Source organism: Lathamus discolor, chromosome 3 (assembly GCF_037157495.1).
Source record: "Lathamus discolor isolate bLatDis1 chromosome 3, bLatDis1.hap1, whole genome shotgun sequence".
Taxonomy (NCBI): domain Eukaryota; kingdom Metazoa; phylum Chordata; class Aves; order Psittaciformes; family Psittacidae; genus Lathamus; species Lathamus discolor.
In genome coordinates, this window is record NC_088886.1 from 96,433,560 (window position 1) to 96,458,213 (window position 24,654).

General features: G+C 37.8%; 1 long non-coding RNA gene across 1 annotated transcript; it reads left to right on the forward strand.

Annotated features, from left to right (window-relative positions):
- The first annotated feature begins 332 nt into the window (after positions 1–332).
- LOC136011135 (uncharacterized) lies at positions 333–14,765 on the forward strand. Its single transcript, XR_010611224.1, has 5 exons — positions 333–422; positions 3,952–4,051; positions 8,070–8,141; positions 12,382–12,484; positions 13,542–14,765. It is a non-coding gene; the product is annotated as an uncharacterized LOC136011135 (long non-coding RNA).
- The last annotated feature ends 9,889 nt before the right edge of the window (positions 14,766–24,654 follow it).

A 24,654-nucleotide genomic window follows, 5' to 3' on the forward strand; every position in this document is an offset into this window, starting at 1 on the left:
TCAGATTTTTCTGAAATACACCTGAACTACTTAAACCCAATGAGACTGTCTCTAGAAAGAAATCCAGGACTCCCATGTAGCTAATACACCTACCCTCACACAAGCTCCTTGCTTGAGCCTTGTGTAAGTAGTCACATCTGTGCTGACATGGGAACTCTTGACACCTGCTCTGACCAGGTGCAAGAGGTAATACAAACAGTGAAATGGAAAGGAAAGTTCTCCATAGCTTTATTTAGGATTCAGGTAAGTAGGAGCTTGGGAACTAATGAGAAAAGAAGACTAGCTGAGCTCTTTTTATACTTTTGGGTTTTTTGGGTTTCTTTTTTTTTTTTTATAGTAAGGGATGAAATTCTGAAAATCTTTATTATTTTATCCCAAGGAGCTGGCTTGCATCAATTGCAGATTAGTTTTTGCCTTCCTTGGTAAGTCCTGGTGCTTTTTCTTGATTTGTGTAGTTCCCTCCTTACTCGGCTGGAGTTTCCATATTGCTGCTGTAATTTAACCTATTCTGAGAGGCTTGAGCCGTGAACATAGGTAGAACATCAAGAAATATCAGATCATAAGCAAGAAATTTGAATGGAAGCTAAGCTCTAATGTTTTGGAGAAGAAGAAAAGTTTTGATAGAAGGAAATCTGATTATTTTCAGGTGGTGCATTGGTCAGAACTGTTCTGGTAAGTTCTGTCTGCCCTGTTTTGAGGGCATCAAAGAAATGGAATTTGATGCCTACTTCCCCCTCCACCCCCCATCAGCAGTGCTCTTGACAAACTGGTTGCATGTTATCTTTGACAATTTTTCAGAAAGATTTTCTTTACATATGCTTGTAAAGCAAGAGTGATGTGAATGCATAAAATAGCTTTTTATTCTCAGGAACACTGTTCAGATATTTGGAATTGTGTGTGTATCTTCCCTGTACTGGCAAAGAGAGGGAGAGCTGGAATTTAACAGGCAGATCAGGATCTGGGAAGAGATCTTTGTATGTTTAATTGTGCAAAGCACAACTGTAGCTGAACTTGGGCTTAGTTTGCAGAGGTCTGCTGAGACCTTGTAGTCTCATATGAGCCCAAAATGCAGAACAAAACATCCTCCTGTAAAGACAATGTCCTTGAAGCTTCCCAGGAAGTGGCAAAATTCACTTAACTCAGCGGTTTTGAAAAATGCGTTAAACTGTTAGTTTAATCCTCAAAAGCAGCCTGACAAAATTAGACAAAACTGATTTAACATCCTTTAATGCAATGGACAAATCTAATGAAAGGGCATAGCCAAGCTTTCTCTCCTGTAAGGCAATACTCGATTTGGTGAATCAACCCCAGCCTTCATAACAATGTTTTTCTGAAGGTAGAGGCTAACATTTCTTCATTGTTTTATAGAATCATCTAGGTTAGAATAGATTTGCCATGGACTTTGTAGGGTTTGTGGGTGACACTACTGCTTCACCAATATATAGGTAAAGCTTACCTTTTAGCTTGTGGTTCCCATTTACAGGAGCAACCACTTGGGGACCTGTATAGCATCCAGAAGCTTTTGTGCTTGCATTATGGATGAGTGAACTGCAAGTGGTTCTAAGCCCCTGGTTCTATTGTGGCTTTTTAGAGAGGTGAATGGACGGCATCACACTGACTTACATTAATCTTTGTTACGCATTGGTACTCCAGCTTCATTGCTAATCTTAGTATGTTCATTATCTGAATTAGCTTACTATTAGAGGATGAGCCAAGACTGGGGCAAACCCCTGTTACTCTCCTCTCCCATCTCTCTGAAACTAATAGCCAACCACTTGCCTTTTTTAGGTGATTCTTAGCTAGTAACCTGCTGAGTTTCCTTTTGGTGTAGCTGGGAACGTATAGATAGATGGGGAGTACATGAAAATGCTGCTAATTAATTAGTATATGTAACATTCAAAAAAAGCTTAGGCAGACAATCAAACGGTCATATAAAGGAAAAAACACAGGTTAGTTAAGAGCAAGGAGCAATCTCTGTTTACAAAATCATAATGGACGGATTTATTGGTGAGGCTATTTACTTTGCCAGTAGTAAATATGCAGCTTCCCAAGAAAGCTCATCTAGCAGGTGTGGGACACTGTTCTTCTGTGGGAAGTGTCTCCTGGCACAGGTAGCAATAAAATGGAGTTCCCTGAAGGACAGTATTCCTCTTTAGTGCTAAGCCAGGGTGTTACACATGCATGTCTTGCAAGTGACCCCCTTGATCTCAAAGAAGAGAAACTGATGCCTGAATGGAGAAAATAGAGCCTAGTTGCCCCACTACTGTACAATAGGGAAATGGAGGAAAGGAGCTTGCAGCAATGTGGGAGGCATCCAAGTTCTTATTCTAGCTGGAGTAAACAGCTCCAGCTACAATAATTTAGGTGCTGGATGAAAAGCCTGCCACTTCTGAGCATGGACAAGAGGTGGAAGCTGTAGAAAACTCTAACTAGCCTCTACTTTGGAGGGCAAACCTATAAATTGCAGGGGCAAAGTAGATGGAAGAATAATGTCTTATGCTGATTCTTGTTATCAATCAGTGATTAAATAACAGGTTAGCCAAGTAAATTCCTTCCACTTTCAAAGCATAAAAGAGCTATACTCATTCACCCTAGCGAAGAATTTGATATAATAATTTTGGAAAACTTCCTGGGGTTTCTTTTCATGTGTAAATGAAAGTTCTATATTATGTAAAGAGATTGTTGCATGAATGTTACCTGTCCCAATTTCTGCATGCAATTAATTGAGTTACATTTTTTTCTCTGTGTGCAATTCCACACGCAAAAGGATGTTTCAAATCACAGCGAGTTGTTGATAATACCTTCCAAGAAATCTTTTCTAAAAAAAATCCAAAACAAAACCCCTTTCTTCATCTGTTTCCACACTATACCACTGTAAAGTTTTAAGCAAGTGATGTGATGTTTTCTACCACACCTTAAAATTTCAAGCTTTCTGTTTATTGCAGAAATGTCAGAGACGCTGCATCATTTGATCTATAAGAATCTAACCCCACACACTTGACTTAAAATTCAACTCAGGATATACTTTTGTCCAACAACTCCACCTCAAAGTTATCTACATAAGGATTAAAAAGAACACTTGGGATGAAAGGTGCTTTTTATAGAGTACATAAGGCATTATGACTGGGGCTTCAAATGCTGCTTGTCTGGGGCTCTGATACAATACCTAGAAATACCCTTTTCCTGGAATGACAGTGTAATGAAGTTGTTCAATTAATAATTTGTTTGGAACAAGACCTGTAATTTCTGGCATGTGCTGGAAATCTTAATACATCTGTTGAGAATAAACACTTCAAATCACTAGGCTGGTAAAATATATAAGCTACTTTTTATGACCTTGAGTTGAGTGAAGTTGTAGTATCAGTGGGAGCATTTTTTGAGTTGCAATAAAAAATGGTCTTTTTAAAGAAATTCTCAGTTTGTACAGAGAGGAAATTTGATGGAGTTTTTTTTTAATTCTGATTGATAGAACTAGAGGGGCCTTCATCAAAGGGGTAAACTTGAAAAAATAGAAAAGAAGAGGTAAAAAAAAAAAAAAAGGAAAGAAAAGAAAAAGATGAGGTTTGAAGGCTTGATACTGGATCTAGGAGGAAAGAGAAGGATAGAGAGAGGATACAAAGTGATGCAAATCGTGAAGGGGAAAATTATAAAGAAGAGAGCATGGAAAAATGGGGAATAAGATTAAGGAAAAGAGCAGACCAAACAAAAGAAAAAGCATAAGAAGCAGTGCTGGAATTAGGCTGGTGTTGAGCTGTGGCTGTTCACGGAAGATCCCTGATTGTCCCTCTCCAATTCTGATGGTTAAATTCCAGTACTGATGAGGGAAACACACAGAAATGCAGACTGAGTAAGAGCTCTTCAGTATAACTAGGAAAACACTTATTCTTCTCCTTGTATATTTGACATTAAAATATAATTTTTCCAAGCTATAAGTTTTTTCTTTGTTTTCAGCACATGGTGGATTATCACTGAATTATAACTGACGCTGAACACAAATGGAATTCAACCAAGTTCCAACTTGAAACAGCAGGCCTGAGAAGACTTCCTAAATGTAAGTCATTTGGGTAAGAATACGCACTACTAAAAAATCTGTATTCAAAAAATAATACTGCAATTTGGGGATAAATAAACTGAATTCACTGTATGTAACTAAATAGTTGAATGTACATTTTAAATACAAAGCTTGGTGCAGGCTGAACCACAGGATCATGCCTGATACTTCTTTAAGTAACTTCTTAGAGGGTCCTTTGTAATTATCATTAATAATAATATAAAAGAGGAAGATATTTATGATCCAAGGTCTGCAGCTAACAATTTATACCAGGAGAAGATCTGATCATTCTTGTCTATTTTTATCCCTCATTAAATCATTGCAGGAAACAGATGAGACAAAGGATCCTTGACTTTTTCCAAAGCGGGGTCTCCTTTTGAGTAAATGAAGTTAATAATTTTTTAAGAGCAAAATACAGTTTTAAATTTTAGGCTAAAAGAAATTGTTTAAATAACCATTTTTCACAACCAATATATAGTATTATGGAAAAGTAATTACATAAAGTAAAAGACATGCCCAGTATTTTTCATTTAAGTTGGGAAAGACATGTCAATACACCTAAAATTTATGGGACATAATTCTTGCTCTTTTCTCAAACCAATTTAAAGGGGAAGCAACTCTACTGAGGTAATGCTGATATAAAATACACTGAAGGATCTGCCCAGGTGAAGAGGGGCCTGATTCAGCCAAGTGTATAAACACGCACTTAAGTTCATTCCCACTCATAGCATATGCTTGCATGTTCTGTTGATTCACTGGCACACAGAGTTGATATAAGCTATAACAGTCCAAATACTATAATGTAAGTAATACCAGAATGCATATGTAGCTGTAGGTTGTGTAAGTAAATGTGTTCCACTCAGCTTCTGGGCCCTGCAAACAGACTGCAAGTGCCCCTTGCACCTAGATTCTGTTCCAGAATGCTCCTCAGAGCTGTCATGAGAAGTCTTTCCCAGCACTGAGGAGGGCTTTCTGTGGCTGGGTAAGAGAGTGTTTTGATCTTCACTTCTTTTGGAGTCTCTCTTTATGTTTAGCAAAAGCCAGCTACTCTGTTAATGCGTTTAGATAATATAGTGATTGGCACCTAGAAATACATAAGGAAGACAGATAAAAAGAGTCCAAATGCATCCTTTGTGAATTTTTAATACAGAGATTTTGCGTTGTCCAGTGATAAAAACAAATCATCTGTGGAAAGACAAAACTGTTTTTCCATTAGTATCACTCACTGAGGATGTTTGTATACATTCAGTGTCTGATAGCATCTTAAACTTTGCCATTTGTAGCAACAAGATATGTCACTTGACAAGCACTTTAATTTTGTATCTTCCTCTCCATTTATTTATTTATTTATTTTCTTTTTGCAAGCTCTAGCTCATCTATTGGATTGTGCTGTATTTTTCATCCAATTGTAGAGATCCCTGTCTAAGGAGATGGGCTGAAATTTAATGTCCTTTTGGCTAGTCTAATAGGGAGAGAAACTTCATAGTCTAATAGGGAGAGAAACTGATCAGGCAAAGTTCTTTGGTGCAAAATCCATTACTTACAAACAATACACAAGTTTTGGATTTATTTTAAATTCCAGAGAAACCAAAGAAATTGGGAAACAATTTTCTTGCTTCAAATAATCAGGTTTTTCAATGAGTGCTGAACCAAAGGATTCTGGTGTTTTTCACAACAGATAATATTTTATTACCTCTTAAAATGACCCTACTATAGTTTTTAAAGGAAAAGTTGATAAATAATCACTAACATCTCTCACTCAATTTCTCAAATGTATTTATGAAATCTCTAAGTCTGTAGCCAGTGTATTTTTTAATGCAAGTTATCCTCATACTAATGATGATGAGGAATATTATAAATGTTCAGTGTGTGGTGACAAATAGTGTATTTTATAAATTAATTTCAAGTTAATGCTAAATTATTACAGAATTACATATTACATACACTTTACTACCAAAAGAGTTCATCATGATTAATGTTATTATAGTGAACACCAGAGGAATTAATAATGATCTGCACTTCTCATAGAGTGGTACCAATGTAGAGAAAAGAAGGTTAGACTAATTAAATTCCAGAAACCACTTTAGGGCTCTGCTGCATTGTGAAGGCTGGTTTTCATGTTAATTAATTCTGTATGAAAGGTTGCTGAAGTGTTTTAGTATTGTTCAAAGAGGCACCAGGAGCATTTCAGAATTATTATTTTTTTGGCCAGGATATCTTGACCAAGCAAGATGGGTTCCTTTCCATGATGAGTACCTGTATCCTGGTAAAATTAGACTAAATAATAATAAACGGAAGATTCTAGTCTTGTCCTGAGGTATAGAGCTGAAGTTGAGTGAGGATATTGCTGTGTTTTGAGAGGATGCAATTGGATGGGGAGCAAACCTCAGGCCTAGAAATACAGTTCATTTTCTTGCTGTAAATAATGCTCCTGGACAATACATTATGGACTTAACTGCCCTCTTGAATTTCTCACTGCCTTTATGCCAAGACTTCCACACAAAGGAGTACTAGACCAGACTTGGCTTAGATTTTCATTTTCACACATCTGATTTCATGATGATTTGGTGTTGTAGTTCAAGGATGAAAGGGCATGGTTTTGCATGGTATTTCCTGTTTGGTTCTTTTTATTCTGTGATAGAGAGTAGACAGCATTCTTTGGTAGCACTTTGGTGTCCTGCCTAGTTCATTTGCAGCTTTCCTTAACTGTTGTTGAGTAATAAAAGTATTTCGGGCTCAGATTCACACCAAAAAAAAAAGCTATGAAAAAAGTAAACATGAAAATTTGCTTTGCCTCTGCTTCTGCTGAAATTCTTGGAAGTGTTTTTACTTTTACCCTTGTAATAGACCCAGTTGAACTTGGAAATACAATTCAAGCTGGTTTTTTCAAACCCTGATTCCCTTAAGCACATGCTTCATATGTTAGGCATATATTTAAGTTCTCTTGATTTAGAGGCATGCACTTAAGAGCATTGTACAATAAAGAAGGGCAGGCGTGTGCTTTTAATCTTTTTGTTGATCAAAGGAACAAACCTTTTGATTTGATCTACATTTAATGTGAGTTAGATCACCTTTACTTGTTATCCAGTAGGCAAGGATTTACCTAATGCCTCTACTAAAGACACAGTTCCTGATTAAGCCAGAGCATTCTGCCTGTGGAAATAGGAACGGCTGCAAAATACACCACATTTCTTTCTTTGTTTTTTAATGGCATTGGTTATAAAGTATGTTTTCAAGTACTATGGTCTCACTGCAAATAAAAGGGGGGATGGAGAGAGTAAAAATGAAAAGAGAGAAGAGAGGTTTGGTTGTGAAAGTCATATATTCAGTGTACTACCAGAATGATTCAATATGTTTTATGTTCTTAATATTTTCCATTCGATATACAGTACGTAACACATCTCTTCCCCCTTACACTAACAATTTATATTCAGGATACTCTAATGAAGTACATCTTGAGTCTCCTTTTCATGGTTAATGAGGAGACAACAAGAATTTGACTAATACTAGTACAATTACTGGAGCAGTGAAGCGTGCATCTCTGATTAGACGTGATAATTTGCAAGGCTGGGCTCTTCACATTAAGTTTGCAAACAGTTTAAAAATCACTTCCTCTATTTATCCAGCTAATCTCTGTTTAATGACTCCAGACCTGACAAAAAAAAAAAAAGAGAAAATGTCTCTTGAAATCCTATACTTCATTTATGAAGCTTGTATATTGGGAAGAGGTGCAATTTATAGCAAATCTTTTCCAGAAGACTTTTTGATAAAGCCATGCAACTGACTTTTTACAGTTCAGTGGTATTTTTATTCATCCTGCAATACTCAGTTTCATACATACACACATACATACATACAATGTTGTCTTTGTCAAGGTTTAGACTTATTTCCACTGCTTTTTGTCTCTTTTGTTTGATTTTTTGTTTCTAATTCACCTTTTGAATTTCATACTTGACTGTTCCTAAAGGGTGAGTATTTTTGTCAAATTTGCTTTTTTTTTTTTTTTTTTTTTTTGCAGAAAAGGTTGGGAAAGTGACTGTTGATTGGTGGTGCCAGGGAATTCTTCATCAGTCAGTAACACCATGGGCAGGTGGGTTTTAATGAGAATCTGGCATGTACTATTCCAATTTTTTTTTTTTAATGCAGCATCTTTTTTTGAGGTCTATTTTCACCATCTGGACTTGAAGCAGAACTGCCTGAAACAGCAGCATCGGTTAGAATTCTTGACAAAACAAAGCAAGTAAAACCAGTTCTCACTGTCAGTAGGTGGCACTTGTCCTGAATCAGGAGTAGGAAGACCTTAGTGCAGCCAGCTCTTTCAGATGGGGCCAAAAAACTTGTGTCTTAATGTAAAACTTTGTCTCAGAACACATCACTACTAGAAATAACATGTCTTAAGTGTGAATGAAAAGAAAGAGCTTGTGTTAGAGCATTTAATTGAGTTTGCCAAGTTTACAAATTAATTGCCACTAGTTATGGTCGTGTCTGGACAAGGTGCCACAATGTTGACTCCGTATTGCGTGGTGGTACTATGATATTGTAATTTCTTTAGGATCCTTGAAAGCTTGGTAAAAACAGATTGCAAATCAGGGTACTGCCCTAGGAGGGTAGAAAGGATTCAAGACTGACTCACATAGTTGGGATTTTTTTTCTGAAGTTTTCCCTAAAATGTGTGAAAACAGATTCACAGAGTGAGGATCAAATGCTCAGTCTGTTGTTCTGCATATATTTACTTATATAGCTTTCAGAGAGCATGGTTAACTGTCTAATGTATCTTGTTAAAGACTGGCTCTGGGATTTCCCTGTCTGTTTTACTTAGAGATACCTAATAGCTTTTCGTTTCCACTGAAAAACAGCAGCTGTTGCAAGGATTGTGTGGAACAGACAGAAAATGTGCATCAGCTTCCTTTTGTACCTATGGAGGTTATTTGTGTCAAGGAGGATAGGGACCCTAGAGAATTTTCAACACTGCATGGAAGACATCTCTAGATATAGAGGGTATCTGAATCTTGCTCCTTTTCCAGACACAAATGAGATAAAAATAGAAAAATGTGGGGTTTAGCTCTTTGGGATGGCAGGTTTCTAAAACCGATTTGTGAATTCCCAGTAGCAGAGCATCCTCCCTGAAGACTGGGAATAGAAGGGTGGAGGAAGTGCAACATGACGTCACTTTTTACTGTTACTAATGTGATGGAAGATGGCCAATGCAGCTTCAGAAATGGAAAAAGCAGATAAAGGATTTTCTTTATTTCTGCTCTGCAGCTTCCACTGGTGGTCCTAGCAGGGCCAACTGTCTGATTTCAGTCTTCCCCATTACAAAGTAACAGATTTAAGGGCCAGAAGATAGCATTTGAATATCTGTTATCCTTCATATACATGTATTTATTTATTTTCATTTGGCTCATTCTGCATAAAACCATAGTTAATAATGAAGCCATTTCTCATGGGAGAAGAAGTGAAATTACCCTGAAACAGGGCTAGGAGGAAGTGTGACTTCCTTCCATATTCCTTGTTCCTTATGCTTTGAAAGCTATCATCTTTAAATTCCTGCATGTGGTCTATCTAATTGATACTATTTTGTAATAATAACTTTCTTGCTTGTAATCACAACAGCAGTACTGGAAAAGAGGACTGCTTTTGCACTTGGTTGATACCCTGGGAAGCAGCTTATCCTACCATGGGTAAAGATGAGGGCACTGCACTTTTGTTTTCATGCCATTTGGATTGTGCTTGTAATTGAGGTGTTTCCTCACCATCACCCAATAAGCAGTTCCAAGCTAATGTCCGGTACTGTTTGTAATCTCCAAAACTGTCCATGAAGCTTAGAACAGAGATACTGAGTTGCCTTTTCCTCTTCATTATAACTTGTATCTATCAGGATGCAGAGGATTGGAAGGGTGGATTTTACTCCCCCTCCAGCTGCCTGACTAGTTTGGGATGTACTGTGCTGGGATAGATCATTTAGCCATTTAAGCCACAAGATAAAATTTTTAGGAGATGTTTACTTTAAAACAGGTTAAGTGTATGCCATTTAAGTGATGAAATACAAAAGCAACAAAATAAGTAATTAACATTAAATTTAGAGTCCCAGCTGATTGTTAGTTCCAGCTTATGGGGCTGGCTAATGAACTACTGTATTTTTTTTTCTAGGCCTTATGCCTTGGAAAGCTCCTAGGGCTATATAATTCCCACTCCTTTTGCAGCAGATAATTAGTGAAGCCACCCTGAGTTAATTCTGCTTTTTTCCATTCAGAATGAAATAACACCTCCCTTATTCTCCTCCTTTTTATGCACCTCTGAGTGTATAAAAGGCAGGAGAGAAAACTTTTTTTTCCATTCTTTTCTACTGGTTAGTAACTTTATATTCTTTTGTGTAAATAGCAAAGTACATTTTGCCTTGCAGTCAAACAAGGCCTGATGGGGATCCCTTTGAATCAGAGATGGAAGTTTTTCCAGTAGACTATAGTTTCATAGTAGATTTATCACTTGTACTCATTTTAAAAGAAACAAAATCACTTGTGAGCCAGGGAAAAAGAAAGAACCCAGGTTTAGTGGAAATGCTATGTGGCCTGGAATCTGTACTCAAGAAAGCTTTCACTTGAAGAGAATGGCAACATATAGAAGGCACACTCTCACTTGCTCACAAAGTTGAGTCATTCTCTAAAATAGATCACAGGAGTTGTCATGAATAGTAAAAACCAACCAAACAAACAAACAAAAAAAAAGGCACATTGATACTTTCTGAAAATTCCCATGATAAAACATTAAGTTTATTCTGTTAATAGTTCCTTAAATTAAAAAGTGAATGCAGCAAAATTTTCTTACCAGTGTTTTTTCAATGTCATTATCAATGTAGTGGACTGTGCACTGTTCTGAGCATTCAAAGGGTGACTCTGTTTTTATCTTTCACCCACTATTCCTGGTTTCTGCATAGCAGTGTCTTTGCTTAGTCTCTGTCTTATTGCAGTCCACAGTAAGAAAAATCTGGAACTCTGTCAAGCAGCCTAAATTCCTTTTCATAAATGACATCCAGAATCCCCAGTGCTGAGTTTGCTGGCAGTCTGCCAGATACCATGTTCCACTGCACAGATGTATCACCTTTCCCTGCTGAGATTACTCACATGGAAGAGTTCATGTATCTCTGAGCATGTCCAGGAGGAAAAAAAAAAAAAAGCAGTCCTGTGCTTAAAGCATTAGCATGGAGATCTGGAAATCTGAGCTCAGAGATTAAGCTACATGTCCTGAACATGCAGAGAAATCTATATCATAACTGCAGCACTGTCAGAATTGCCTGGTTTATTTCCTCCTTCCATTGTTCACAGGGATTACAGGCTCCTTAAGGAGTAGATGGTGGTGTGGTAATCACAGAAATAATATTTGGGTTTTCCCAGGACACTGGCTCTTCCACTGTGAGGAATGTTGAAATAAGATTCACTAATCAACAGGGAAACCACTGTGAATTCCAAATGTACCCATTCCCTCAGGTTATTTTCATCTCACTCCATATCTGAATTATTTGAATCCTGATTTCCTAAGGAAGTTAAGTTTATGTAAGCATTTTTACCCATTTCTTTTTTTGAACCGGACATGTTTGTGGATAAAGTTCTTAATCATATTAAATTCTTAATAAGTAATGAAAAAGCTCTCCTGGAAAACAAATATCCTATTTCCACTGGAGGGAGTGGAAAATAAGTATCACTTGAATTGTTACTAAAGTGAAAAATCTGCATGGGATAGCACTTTATGAATGCCCAACTGCTTAGGAGAAAAAAAAAAAAAAAAAAGAGCACGTCTTTTGGAGTTTTTGCTGTTTCAATCATTAGAGAATCTCCTCCACTAAGGCTTCTTTTTTTGTATGTGAATTATCTCTTTTCAAACAAGGAGCTATAGGAGATTTTTTTTCTAGCACCTACTGGATGTTTTATTAGGGTGAGCTCACACATATTCAGTTAAAAGTCAACCAACGAGAAGATATAAGTCCAGTGGAAACCAGATGTAGTTGGCTCCAGTGCTCATGGAACAACTTGTTCTCTGCAGATTCCTTGTCATTTCTTCCCCAGATGTGAGCTGTCCCCTCCAATTATTGTGCTGTTTAAAAAAACTTGTTCACAGGTTCCACAGATTCAGAGCAACCCTTGTACCAAGCCAGTCACCCTCAAGTTTGGAATAAATTCGGATTGAGCTATTTCTTAGGTTACTATTTAGAAAAAAGCCTTAAATTGTAGCATTCTTTTCCATTGGGGAGTTGTTAGTCTGAAGCTGGTGGTGTTTGTTAGAAGAGTCTTCTCATTGCATCTCTTTCAGTACCTTCATTTTTGTCACCTTTGTAGGAAATGTGTAGTATTTCACCACAAATGAGACTCTGACCCAGGGATATTTTGCAGTGAATTTTATCCTGCTTTTGTGTGTTGCATCAGAGAGCCTTTTACGTGTGTAAGTACTTACAAACCTCAATTTAGTCACTTTTTAAGGTTTTTTTTTGAGCTCCATGCTTAAACCTGGAATTTCAGGCATTTTGGAACATCCACCTAGAAGCTCATGTTGAGCTGAAGCTTTAGTTTGTCTTCATGGAGATTCCGGTATAGTCCATAAAATAGACAACACAATTGTTACAAGACAATATTAATAGAGCATCTATAGATAATTATAAGGCTCGCTTCCCTTCATAAGCTCTTTACGTGTGGATGTGGTGTAGACAGATAGAACATGCATTTCACTGCGCTACTAGTGAGCTCTTAGGTTACGTGATTCACTTCCCCAAAAGTAGGGTTTGTGCCCGAGGGCTGTATTCGAGCTGCAAAGCCCCAGGTCATAGCTGTTAGCATTTGGATGTGCACCTTGCTGAAAATGTGAAAATGTACTTCCTTGTCAGAATGGGGAGTCCAGCTATAATAAAAGCACAGGTTTCATGGCAGGGTGCATATATGCAGCAGTGCACCAAGTATCCCCAGAAGGCCCATGTGGGAATCTGCGGTCCTCCTCATGTGGGGAGGAGGAGAAATTATTACTGCGTGTATTTTCCATTAACCCTGAAATAAAGGTTCCTTGCCTTCGGAATCTTAAGGCAGAGGTTGGGTTTGTTGGTCATGGAAGTTAAAACGATTATCTCATTCATAAGGCAGGAATTCTAATTGAGATCTCCAACACTAAAAAACAAGCAAGTTATTCATGAGAAGAATTCTACTTTTTCCCAGTCCTTTCCTCTAAATATTTGGTCATAGAAGGGCTTATTTTAGACCAACTGCAGCAGAAGAAAACATTACATTTAGATTTGATATTCTGTGAGTCAGTGGAAGTTGGTAACACACAGCTATATTTATCTTGTCCTGTCATTTCGAATGTTCCTTACCCCACTCTATGGAATCATTTCTTATAGATGTTAGCATCAGTCCTTGCTATCTCATACCTGATATTTTTTTAAGCCAGACTTGTTTATTTTAGACAGGTTGCTTCATACCCTGTTCAGAAATGAAATGTTTTCTTTGTGTAGGGACTTTGACAGGAATGAAGAAAAATCTCATCCATTTTCCTCAGTTGTCCTTACCTCATATGAAGGAAAACATTCACAGCTGTCTCCAGTGTCCTGCAATGTAATAATTTTTCTCAGAGGTAGATTAATACCCGAAAACCTGCTGACATGGCCACTTGCTTTCTGTGGTACTGTAATGTCTGGACGCTGGGAGTATGAGTACGATCTCTGTAAATTTCCATTAAGACCAGTACCCCTTTAAACAAACCCATAAAACAAAAATCAACAAGATTTGTACTCAGCAGAAAATTCTTTCCTTGGACAATTATTGCAGACATATATTAGCAATAACTCCAACATTGGATGAGTTATATTCTTTCTCCTTCTTTGTCACTGGGCTAGTTTTTCCTTCTCATGGAGTGTATTGGACAGTGCTATGCTATTGAGGCACTTGTCCAGCGTAAAGTTGACTTGAATTTGTTTTAATATCAATTGCTGTTCTAATAACCATTTCTAAGGAGGTAGCAGGAAATGAATATGCTACGGTCTGCACAAAATGAAGATAAAACAAATGTAAACTTGGATCAGATAATTAACATATCTTTGTAAAGTACTGGTAACAATCCCAAGCAACTATTCCGCAGTTCTTTAAAGCAAGGAGGTTAAGCTTTGTAAACTTAATGAGGTTCCTTTCACTCTTTGAAGGGAACTAAACTAGAAACATGGGGTTTTTTTTGTTTAAGGTCAAGAAAATGTAAATGACAATGTATATAAAACATTGCAACCTCAATCCAATTCATTCTCACTTCAAAAACTGAAAAAAAAAACCCAAACAAAAAACAAGACCTCAACCAGATCTTTCCTGTGATATATAAACGGAAAGGGTTTAGACACTTCTTTCAGATAAACTCAACAGTACAGCAATGAATTGTAACAATGCTTGTGAGGAATAAGATCCTGATGAACAGAAAAGAGGATAATGTATTTCCTGGAGGCTCTCCAGACTTTTTTTCTCATTTTGGAAAGAGACTTCCCAAGTTTTGCCATCAAAACAGATAATTGAGCTGAATATCAATCACTGCAGGAATAGAAGAAAATGCCTGGCATACACAACAAAAAAATCTGTTCTGAGTAACCTGCAGCAGAGAAAATGGGAATCCCAGTGCAGTTCCATAATCAGTGCCTAACACTATAGTAGCACCTGCAGTATGTCACTGCAGACTCTGGCTATGTATATACACCCAGAGCAAAACCAGGTGTGTATAAAGGCAAAAAATGTTTTACAAGCTGTGGGTTGAAGTCAATAGTGGCTACATCCTATGAAGGTCAGAATTAGACTTTGGACATTCATTCAATTTTGTTAAATTGAAGTATGTAACTGTTATTCTGGTGGTAAGAATTTTATTCTTTCCTATGTATCTATGGTTTTATTCCATTACATGCTGACCTTTGTTATATAATTGGCAAAAGGGTATTCCATTAAAAATAAAAGCTTTTTTTATTTCATTTTGTCTTTTTGGTTCAATTTTTAATGTCCATCCTCTTAGTGACCAAGCATTTACCTGATTCACTAACTTTCTGTAGAAGACAGTATATCATGGCTCCATTGCTACAAAGTCAGTCTACTGTTTTTTCTATTTTTCTATTTATTTACTTAAAGAAATGAACAGATCTTTGTTGTCTGGACTGGCCATCTTCTAGTATAGTACACGTATCACAATGAGCCAAAGGTTTCAGGTGCCAGGACCAATGTTGTATATTGGATATAAGTCTACAATGTGCCTCAAATTGGAGCATATTAGAACATTTAATATTCAGATTAGATAGAAACTGAGGAGTGTATGATGGTCTATATGACAAAGCTGAGTTTTAATCCATTTTTCTGTGGATAGCTGTGTACACTGTGGAAATTTTTGTCAGATCATTAATTTGCACCACGTGTTAACAGTTTGGCTAGTTTGATAGAAAGGCAGAGCTGGAACTATTATATCCCTCCTAGAAGTTTCAGATCAGTGATAACAAGGGAATAGTAATGTATCAATTCAACATTATTAATTCAAGTATAAAACTAAGAGTGCTTATCTTTGGTAGAATAGCTGCCAATTAAATTCATCTTTGCAAAGACTGTGGATCAGATTTTCTAGGTTTGTGCTCTCAGATAAAATTCAATATTTTTTTTTTTTTTGAGATATCCATTGCTATAAACAAATCCTCAGCTGTATACTGTTGGGAGGCAGGCAGCAGTTTGAAGTCTTTCAATCAGTGGTGTTAAAGCAGCTTGTAAACTACTCATAGGTGGGGAATGCAGTCTGTGATGGGGTATTTAATGTACTTTCTCTGTGCTTTCCTCCCAGTTGCAGAGACTAAGAGAAGTCTCTGGGTGTATAATATGGGTTTTGTTTTATTCAATTCTGATGGAGGGTATTTGAAAATAAATCAAGAGGAGGTGAAGTGTATTTTACTTGTGAGTTCTTTAGACTTTTAAAAGAATAAAAGCAATTATTTTAAAAATTTTTTTAAATTATTAAAAATTAAATTAAATTAAATTATTAAATTATTTAAAAAGCAATTATTTTAAAAATTAAGTAAGAATCTTGGGGAAAATCTCAGGCTTTTTGAGCGACAAATGGAGCTGGTAGCCACATAGTATCTATGAGTATTTTTCATCCATATTTTCTAGAGAATAATCTCAGTGTACATGTATGTGAAACAAACATACTAACACTACAGTAGCTTCATTAAAGCTTTTATAGCCTATAGAAATTTTATATTTGAATTTATTCTAGGAATGGAATATCATAATGTGACAAAACTTAGGGTTTCACCCACTGTAAGATTCATAATGTTTTTTTGGTGTGAACTGGAAATAAGGAACAAGTAACAGAGACTAAATTTTGAAAAACTGAAAAATGTTCTACACTTCTGAATACAATTAACAATTTATTGTTATTTACAATGCATACCACATGTTTTACACAAGACTAGAACTTTTATCAGAAGAAATAATTAAATATTCCACATGAAATCTTTTTCCTCTAAGTATTTTCTTATTACTAAAAACTTTCCTTCTGCCTCCATTTTCTCATCTGTTCCTGGTAAAGCAATTCACTCATGTATAAAGTTTCCTATGCCTTGCCTTAATGGCTTTGCTACTAATACACAAGAGTACTGTCATACACTTGTATGTGTGAAGTGGAGATAGGATCTAGTGGCATATTCATTAACTGGGTTTCAGAGTCCTCTTAGAAAGAAGGATTTTTATGCATTTTGGTAGAAAGAGGCATTAATATTCATAAATTAGTTTGCTGATCAGCAGTTATATTTGGGTGGAAGGTGCAATCTGATATCTGATCAGGTCTTAATTGAATCTTGGGAGCATTATATGTCTCATGAATTCATTCCATGAACTGAAATAAATTACATATAAATGCAGTACAATACATACATAATAGACAAAACAATTGTACTAGAACTGATGGAATAGATCTTAAATTAGATGCATGTGTGTTTTGTTTGTGATCCATCGGCTGACAGGAATGAGAGGTAAAGCTTTAGCTTATTTATACTTGGTTCCTGGAGGAAGGTAAGAAATAAAGCTAGAGCTATTTCAGGCAAGAGGAGTTTTCTTACACATACAAATGTTGAAGCTAGGAGCACAGAAGGCAGGGGCATTCCATCCAGGCTACTCCAGAACCAGCAGCCAAAAAAAAGGTTTTTTTTAAAACTGGCTGTGTGATGATAATGGCCCAAAAGTTAAGTTTTTGGGGTCTGGGCAGATTGCTCCGAAGCCAGGTAAAGGCCTGCAATGTTTGTCTCTCAGGTTGCCACGGTAGGAACTCCAAGTTTTGTCCTGAGTGGGAACCAGCCTCAGCAGGTTCAGCACTGTGGTGCAGTGTCTAGTAGCTTGCATACCTACCCAGAGCCCTGGCTCCACCACTGTACAGCTTCTCACTTCAGAGCATGAGTGAAGACTTGAAAACATGGGAATAGTTGTCCAGTCGCTCTGACTGCAGGGTTGACATCCCAGTAGGTCTGTCTAGAATCCATGGTTTGAGAATTGCAAAGCTTAGAGATAATGAGTCAGTCAGTGCAGCTGCGGGGTCTTGAAAATTTATTTTCTATGGAAACACTGTTTTTTTGAGAATGTCTTGCTGTCAACTCGAAATTTGTCCAAACCACTCTAGAACAGGCATATTTCCTGGGAACTGGAAACTACTTTTTGACTAGTTCCCTTTATAGCTATAACCGTGATATTTTTCCTGCTGTCCTCCTCCACTTTTCCAGCTCAGCATGTAATTTTTTTTCCAAAACTTAACTCTCTTTAGAACAGAGCCCCTTTGACTGAGTATAGAGAGGAATATTTCCAGGAGACATAAAACCAGTAAGAGAGGAAAATACCTTTAAGAGACTCAACATGCAGAGAATAAAACCTTAAATCTCTTTACAGAAAACAGCATTTTTTTTTTCTTCTGGAGTAGGGGGTCAGAAGATGGGGAAAAAGCCACTCACCTATTCTGTTATAGACTTGCCTTCCACATGGGGCCCCTGGTTTAGGCAGCTGAAGGTTTTGCACACAGTCTTCTGTTAGAAGATCTATAACTAACAGACACAGAGAATGTCTATGTGATAAGCAGAAATCACCACTTGAGCAGGAGGGGCTTAATACAATGCCTGTTGATAGAATTCTTCCTTCTTACAGTAAAGAGCTTTGGATCAGTCCTTAGGTAAGCACAACCACCGGCTTTAATATTTTTAAGAATGTACCAGGTCAGTTATGAAGAAAAAAGGGGAATATGACTTGATGCATGGAATGCTTTCCTATTTGCTGAGTGACTTGCCAGCTTCTGAAATATCTCACTCTTACTTGAACAAGAAGTATGCCTGAGCAAAGGAAGCTGTAAGCATTGAGAAAAAGAGTAAAGTCAAGACTTAAACACAGACAAGCTGCTTTGGAGTTACAAATGCATTTTCCCTATTAAAATGATGTAGCTGTCAGCATTTCGTGCTTTTCTTGCATAAGCACTACCAAATGGGGAGATGCAGAGATGCCCCATGTACCTTTAGATAAACTGTGCACATTTGGAAGTAATCAAAATGGAGAGAAGGTGGGGTTTCTGCTGGCATTTACTGATACAGTCTGGTTTGTATTAGGATGGAATTTCTGAGATTGGGAATGTATTACTCTAACAAACAGTGGTTGCTATAGGAAATGTATGATCTGTATTATTCTACACGTACAAAAAAGGCATGCATACTGACAATTTCCTGGGATTTGAGTGTGTTGGAGGAAGGTAATGGACTCTAGGAGTCTTATACTTGTAATTTCATAGCTTGCATTTGTCGTCTTTACTCTTGTCATTGTAATAATTATGTATGCTCCTCAGGAATGTGTGTGGGCTGTAATCTGTCACCAGTATACCATTTTGTATTTCCATATTCAGTTCCATCTAGGACAAGACAATGACTTGGAAGAGTCAGAATAGATTTGCCAGGAGCAAACTGCCTGACAAGTCTGGTAGCCTACCTACTAGGATGAAACAACTGGTTCCATGCAGGGGAGAGAAGTGGATGTATTTTATCTTAATTCTAGCGAGGATATAAGGGGAAAAAAATCTGCAAAGAGGCCAAATTAAAATTACTGGGTATTTGAAGTCTATGGTTTGTAGAAAATACCATGAGAAATATCTGTAATATAAATCTGTATTCCCTGTTAATGTCTGCAGTACAAATTAATACAGTAGTTTTCCTCAGCCTTTACTTGGATGTCAGGTGGCAGAAGAGGCTGACTTGGGGAGGAAGCAATACCATGTAGCTTCTATTTCTGTCCATGCTGTGGTTCCCCATAATTGTACAGGTGGCAGTGCAACTTTCTTATAGATCAGACACCAATTACCATCCTGTTTCCCAAAGATCAGAAGATTTTTGGCTCCAGCATCAGGTACATCAAAGCTCCACTTTAAGTTCTCAAGAGCTTGTACTGCATGCCAAGTGCATTCACAAAGTGCTGTAATGTATTTGATAATATTGTCTCTTGAAGGAATCTGTGTCACTGAGCTAGTATACAGTAACTGCATACACTGAAATGCTCTATATTTTCCTAGCTCTGTGATAACAGGAGAAAAAAAGAAGAAAAAGCCAAACATAGAAGAGCCTAGACTCCTGATGCTACTGATACTGTATAGAAAAAATGTTAGTATAGACAGAGCATTTGATGCTGAGAATATATAGCATTTCAATTCTGATCATCTGTGCAGCTCTCAAAGTAGTAAGTGTATTTATGAAGTTTAGATTGGATTTACTGTCACAGGCATTGTTTCATGGACACATTCCATTCCTTCCCTACCACTGTGCTAAATCAGCGCCTTGAAATGGGGCTCAAAAGTATCTAAGGCCATTTTTTTCCATGCTCCTTGCACCCAAATGCAACTGAAGCTGTGACAAAAAGGTATAGGGTATGTGGAGGTGGTGATGCTGAGCTTCCACTAACATCTGGTCATTAATTTCAGCTTTGGGGACTTCCAAAATGTTGGCAAACACAGCTCCAGCTGGCCTGGGGACTGTTGCTTCTCCATGAGCAGGTAAATAGGCCAGATGGTCTCCTATTTTAGTACTGTTTCCAGTATGGATGGTGAGTCTTGGTCCCTACAGAGCAATACACCTTTGAAATGCTGAACATTTTTATTCACCTTTTGGCCACATAGAAACAATGTAATTATTAGAAGAGCAGTAAAATGATTAGAGCAGTGGATAAGAATAAAGTCTGAATGTGAGAAGGAAAGAAAAGGCAACCATGATAACCTTGTTTTCCTTTCTCCATTTCAAGTCTATGAATCCATTGTGAACAGCTGCACTTACATTTGTGTTTGCTGTAAAGCAAAACTAGGGGAAACTGTTTTGTCTTTGCTATTTCTGTTCCTTTCAGCAAACAACAAAAAAGCCAAAAAACAACCACACAACCAAATGCGAAAACCCCCAAAATCCCAACAAGCAGTCTCTAGAGCTCTAGTACTAAGAAGTACATTAGAAAGCTGGGAGAATCCAAATTTAAATGCTTCATCTTCAGTACTTATTGGAGAGAATTTTTACCATAGCTACATACAGCATGGAAACTTGTAACAGGGTGGGAGGATGAGATTTGGAGAATCTGGAGCTGGAACTTAAGGCAGTATTCAGGCAGTGATTATGCAATTGTTGCATAACATGGAGAGTGCTTGCATGAATAATCCTATTAACATTAGAGTTTCACAATCAGGCAACTGAATACTGCACTGTTCAAAATCATCTGTATTTAATGGTGGAAAAATCAGCAAAATCACCATTAATAAAACAATGATCTCATTAAATATAGTCTTTCTCAGTGGGGGATTAGAGTGGAAGAACATCAGAGGAAAGAATAGAGGAAAACATTTTCTCAGCATAGATATAGTATTAAAGGTTTGTTCTAATGGTTTCCTTTGAGAAAGGGAAATGATGTGGAAAAGGTATAGATGACTATCATGGGCTGTTGGTAATTTATTTGTTGTGGCTGAGAAGAGCTGTGAACACTGGGACTGACAAAATTGAGAGGAAAGGGAAAAAAATTAGACTAGTCACCCAAATAATTTGCAAATTTCTATTTGTATCTAAAGTGCCAGAGCCAGCAGAGGTGGAAGGATTCATCCCAGACATCTGACAATGGTTTATACTAATGAAGTATAAACTGGAGCAGCAGGTGCAGCTGCCTCTGCCTCCCAAGATGTAAGGCCCCCATGACTAAGAAAAGGCATCTATTCCCTGGCTCTCACAGCCCCATTGGGTGGGAAGCCCAGGCTGTTGTGGGGGCTGCTCCATCACCTGCTGAAGGTGAGGGCCAAGAGCTTCCTCTGTGAGCTAGTGGGCAGCAGCAGCAGCATGCATGAGTGAGCTGTAGCATCTGTGCCAAGCCTGGAAAAGCTGCAGCACCTTTCTGAGCTGTTTTTATGCTTCTGGTGGGAGAACACACACGTTGAGCCTGTGTTCATGCCAGAGGTGATCCCGGGCAAGGCTTGAGCTGTGAGTGGGTGGGAGTTGTGTTCCCTCTGCAAGATTCACGTGCCACCTCCTGCAACTTTGCCAGCTACAAAGCAGACACTCATTTCTAAAGAACCTCTGCGCAAACACATAGGCAGTGGCAGCAAGGCTGGTGCCAGCAGTGCTTGGAAAACAAGTCATGAAATATCTGATATATGAAGTTTAAGCTACATGCCAACACAGAAATAAACCTCTGTTAGGTTGCCTTCCTCCTCCCTTCCCAGAAGGTTTAAGGCTACGGAAAATCAGTGGGTCTATAAAGACGCGTCTCCAGGCATCAGGAACAAGGCAGTGACAGCTGAAATTTAACCTGTGCTAATGTTGCCAGAAAGGATTTGACTATTTAGGTGCTTATAGCTAAAGAATTTATATAGTCATCTATGCAAAAAGACTGAGAAAATATATAGCTGCTTGAGGAAAGTAATCTGCTTTTATCTCACGCCACGGTATTTGAAAAAGCAAATCCAGTGCCCTAAACACCAATTGCTGCAGAACACTGGAGCCTTTCAAAGCTAGTTTGCTTCTAGCCGAATTTATTCATCAGCTTTATAAGTCTTTTGATGTGACAAAACTTATGACCATTTCCAGACCAAATAGAACTGATATTAGGAAGAAAAATAATATTTTTACTGTTGTTCCCAGGTGACAATCCACACTTGGTCTGGGGGATAGCTGTGAGACAGTCTTCCCTATTCCAGTTTCTCTTATCCTGTCTAGAACAGTCATCTAGTAGTCTTCCATGGTTGTTGCTTTCTTGGATATATTTAATAGACTTGGATGTGGCAATAGTCTTGAAGTTTTTAGATTGGATATAAGGAGGAAATTCTTTCCTGTTAGGGTGGTGAGGCACTGGAATTGGTTGCCCAGGGAGGCTATGAATGCTCCATCCCTGGCGGTGTTCAAGGCCAGGTTGGATGAAGCCTGGGGTGGGATGGTTTAGTGTGAGGTGTCCCTGCCCATGGCAGGGGGGTTGGAACTAGATGATCTTGAGGTCCTTTCCAACCCTAACTATTCTATAATTCTATGATTCTATATGTTTTATTTCTATGCGAAGATACATCTAGAGAATGTATAGAAGTCACAGTTTGTTTCTTTGTTAGCCAGCACTCTTTGTGCTTTTTAGAGTACAAATGGAGTTCTCAATATGCTCTAGGAAATAAATTGGAAAGATCTATTAACAGCATATCCCTTTGCTTTAAAAAATGTGTTTTAGGGTATGGCAGTCTGCATTTTCATTTTGAGGAAGATGACGAACAATTGGTAAGAACAGGCAAAACAGGCAAATCTCTACTAATACCAGTGCAGCTGCATTCATTTAAAACAGTTGAGGATCTGATTCACTGTATGACAAAATGTCTCAACTAATATAATTAGCTAAAGCTGCAACAAAAGCCCAGCAGGGATGTGGATTGTTGGAGCAATGTAAAAAGAAAACAAACAAACAAAAAAAAAAAACCCAAAAAAGCAAAGCTGAAATTTTCCAATATATATCCATATGTTCGGCTACATCTACTGTTCCAGTTTTTTGTATTTATTGATGTGTAAGTGGGGTACTGTGCCAGGATGAGAGGAGGCAGCTGAGTGGGAGCATTTGCCTCATAATTATGAAAATCACTTTTTCCTCTGCCTCCATTCAAGTAACAGACATGTAAATGTAGACCTGTGGCTGCTGGATGAGCAACAGAGAGCTGCTATCGGGACTTACATTATCCATTTCGTTATTCACTGTTTGCAAGGCTGTATGTTTGGTTCACCTTAGGCAACTTGCTGTGTTTCTCTGTGCTTCAGCTTTCTCATTCCCAGACCTGTCTTTCTAGAACTTTAAGGCAGAGCTTGCTCTCACTCTGTGCCTGTCATCATGCCTCCTGCAATGAACTAGCTCTCACATAGCAGATGCTTTTTGCCCCTCTCCTCTCCAGCAGCACCAATTAGAACAAAAGCAGTAATCAGCAGGAATAAATACTTACCACTATAACCTGAATCCCCTAGCAATAGTTAGAAGTACAAACTTGACAATGATAAAAATTTCCAATCCAGCCTTTGACTCAGTTTGTTAAAGTGGACTTCTGCCTCTTATGGTCAACCTTTTCCAGGCTATCACAATATCCAGGTGCCTCATCTTTTCTTTTGGCTGCTGGTTTAAGCGGGAAGGCAGGAGACAAGAGCATGAAATGCTTTATCACTGCCATTGTAAACAGTTTGTGTATTTGCTGTGGAAATGTGTTTCTATGAGGGGTCAGACTGTAATACCTTGTACCTTGTCAGCAAAAACGTGCTTCAGTGCATCCTATTCTTGCTAACAGAGGTCTTTTTTTTACATCTAGTTCTGGATAGGAGAGAGTACAGTTCTTTCAGTTCTCAGCAGTGTGGTGGGTATAAAGAGAAAGCTTCTCGTGGTAATATTTGTACATTAAATACAAACCACCAAACAAAACAATGCTAAATGCTAAAAAAGCAATGCTAAAAACCATCTTGTTTTTTAGCAAACCCTCACCAAAACCTTTCAAAGAAAGATCATATTACAATGATGCCATAAGGGACAGGTTAATAGATGAATCACTAATCACTGTTTTTTATCAATGTTATTCATTCCTGCTTTAGCAACGGAAAGAAGCCAAGCAATAGGAGAGACTGCAGAATGGAGGAGAGTGAAAGCAGAACCCCCAGTGCTACAAGACAGTAGACAGCTCCTTCCATTGCAGCTCAGGTCTTTCTCTCTTCCTCCAAGGTCCATGTTTGCTTCTTCCAGGGTTAAGATTTCCTGATAATGGATAAGAATCCATGGCTAATGACAGTAATGGTACACAGGAAAAGCTACCATCCTTAGTGGAACTTTAGTAACAAGGAGACTGAAAAAAAAGTATTAAAGCCACAAATTTCAAGAGCAAAAGTGTATACCTTGAAATACCATCTTAAAAAATTCCTGTTTGGAGCAAATTTCTGTCCTAGGAATTCTCATTGTGGTGCCTGAGAGAAGACTACAATATTGGTCTCCGATTTTCTATTCCTAGAATTTCTCAATTTAATTACTCTCATATTTTTTAATTTTTTTTTTTATCCAGAATACCTCAATTCTTTAATGCCT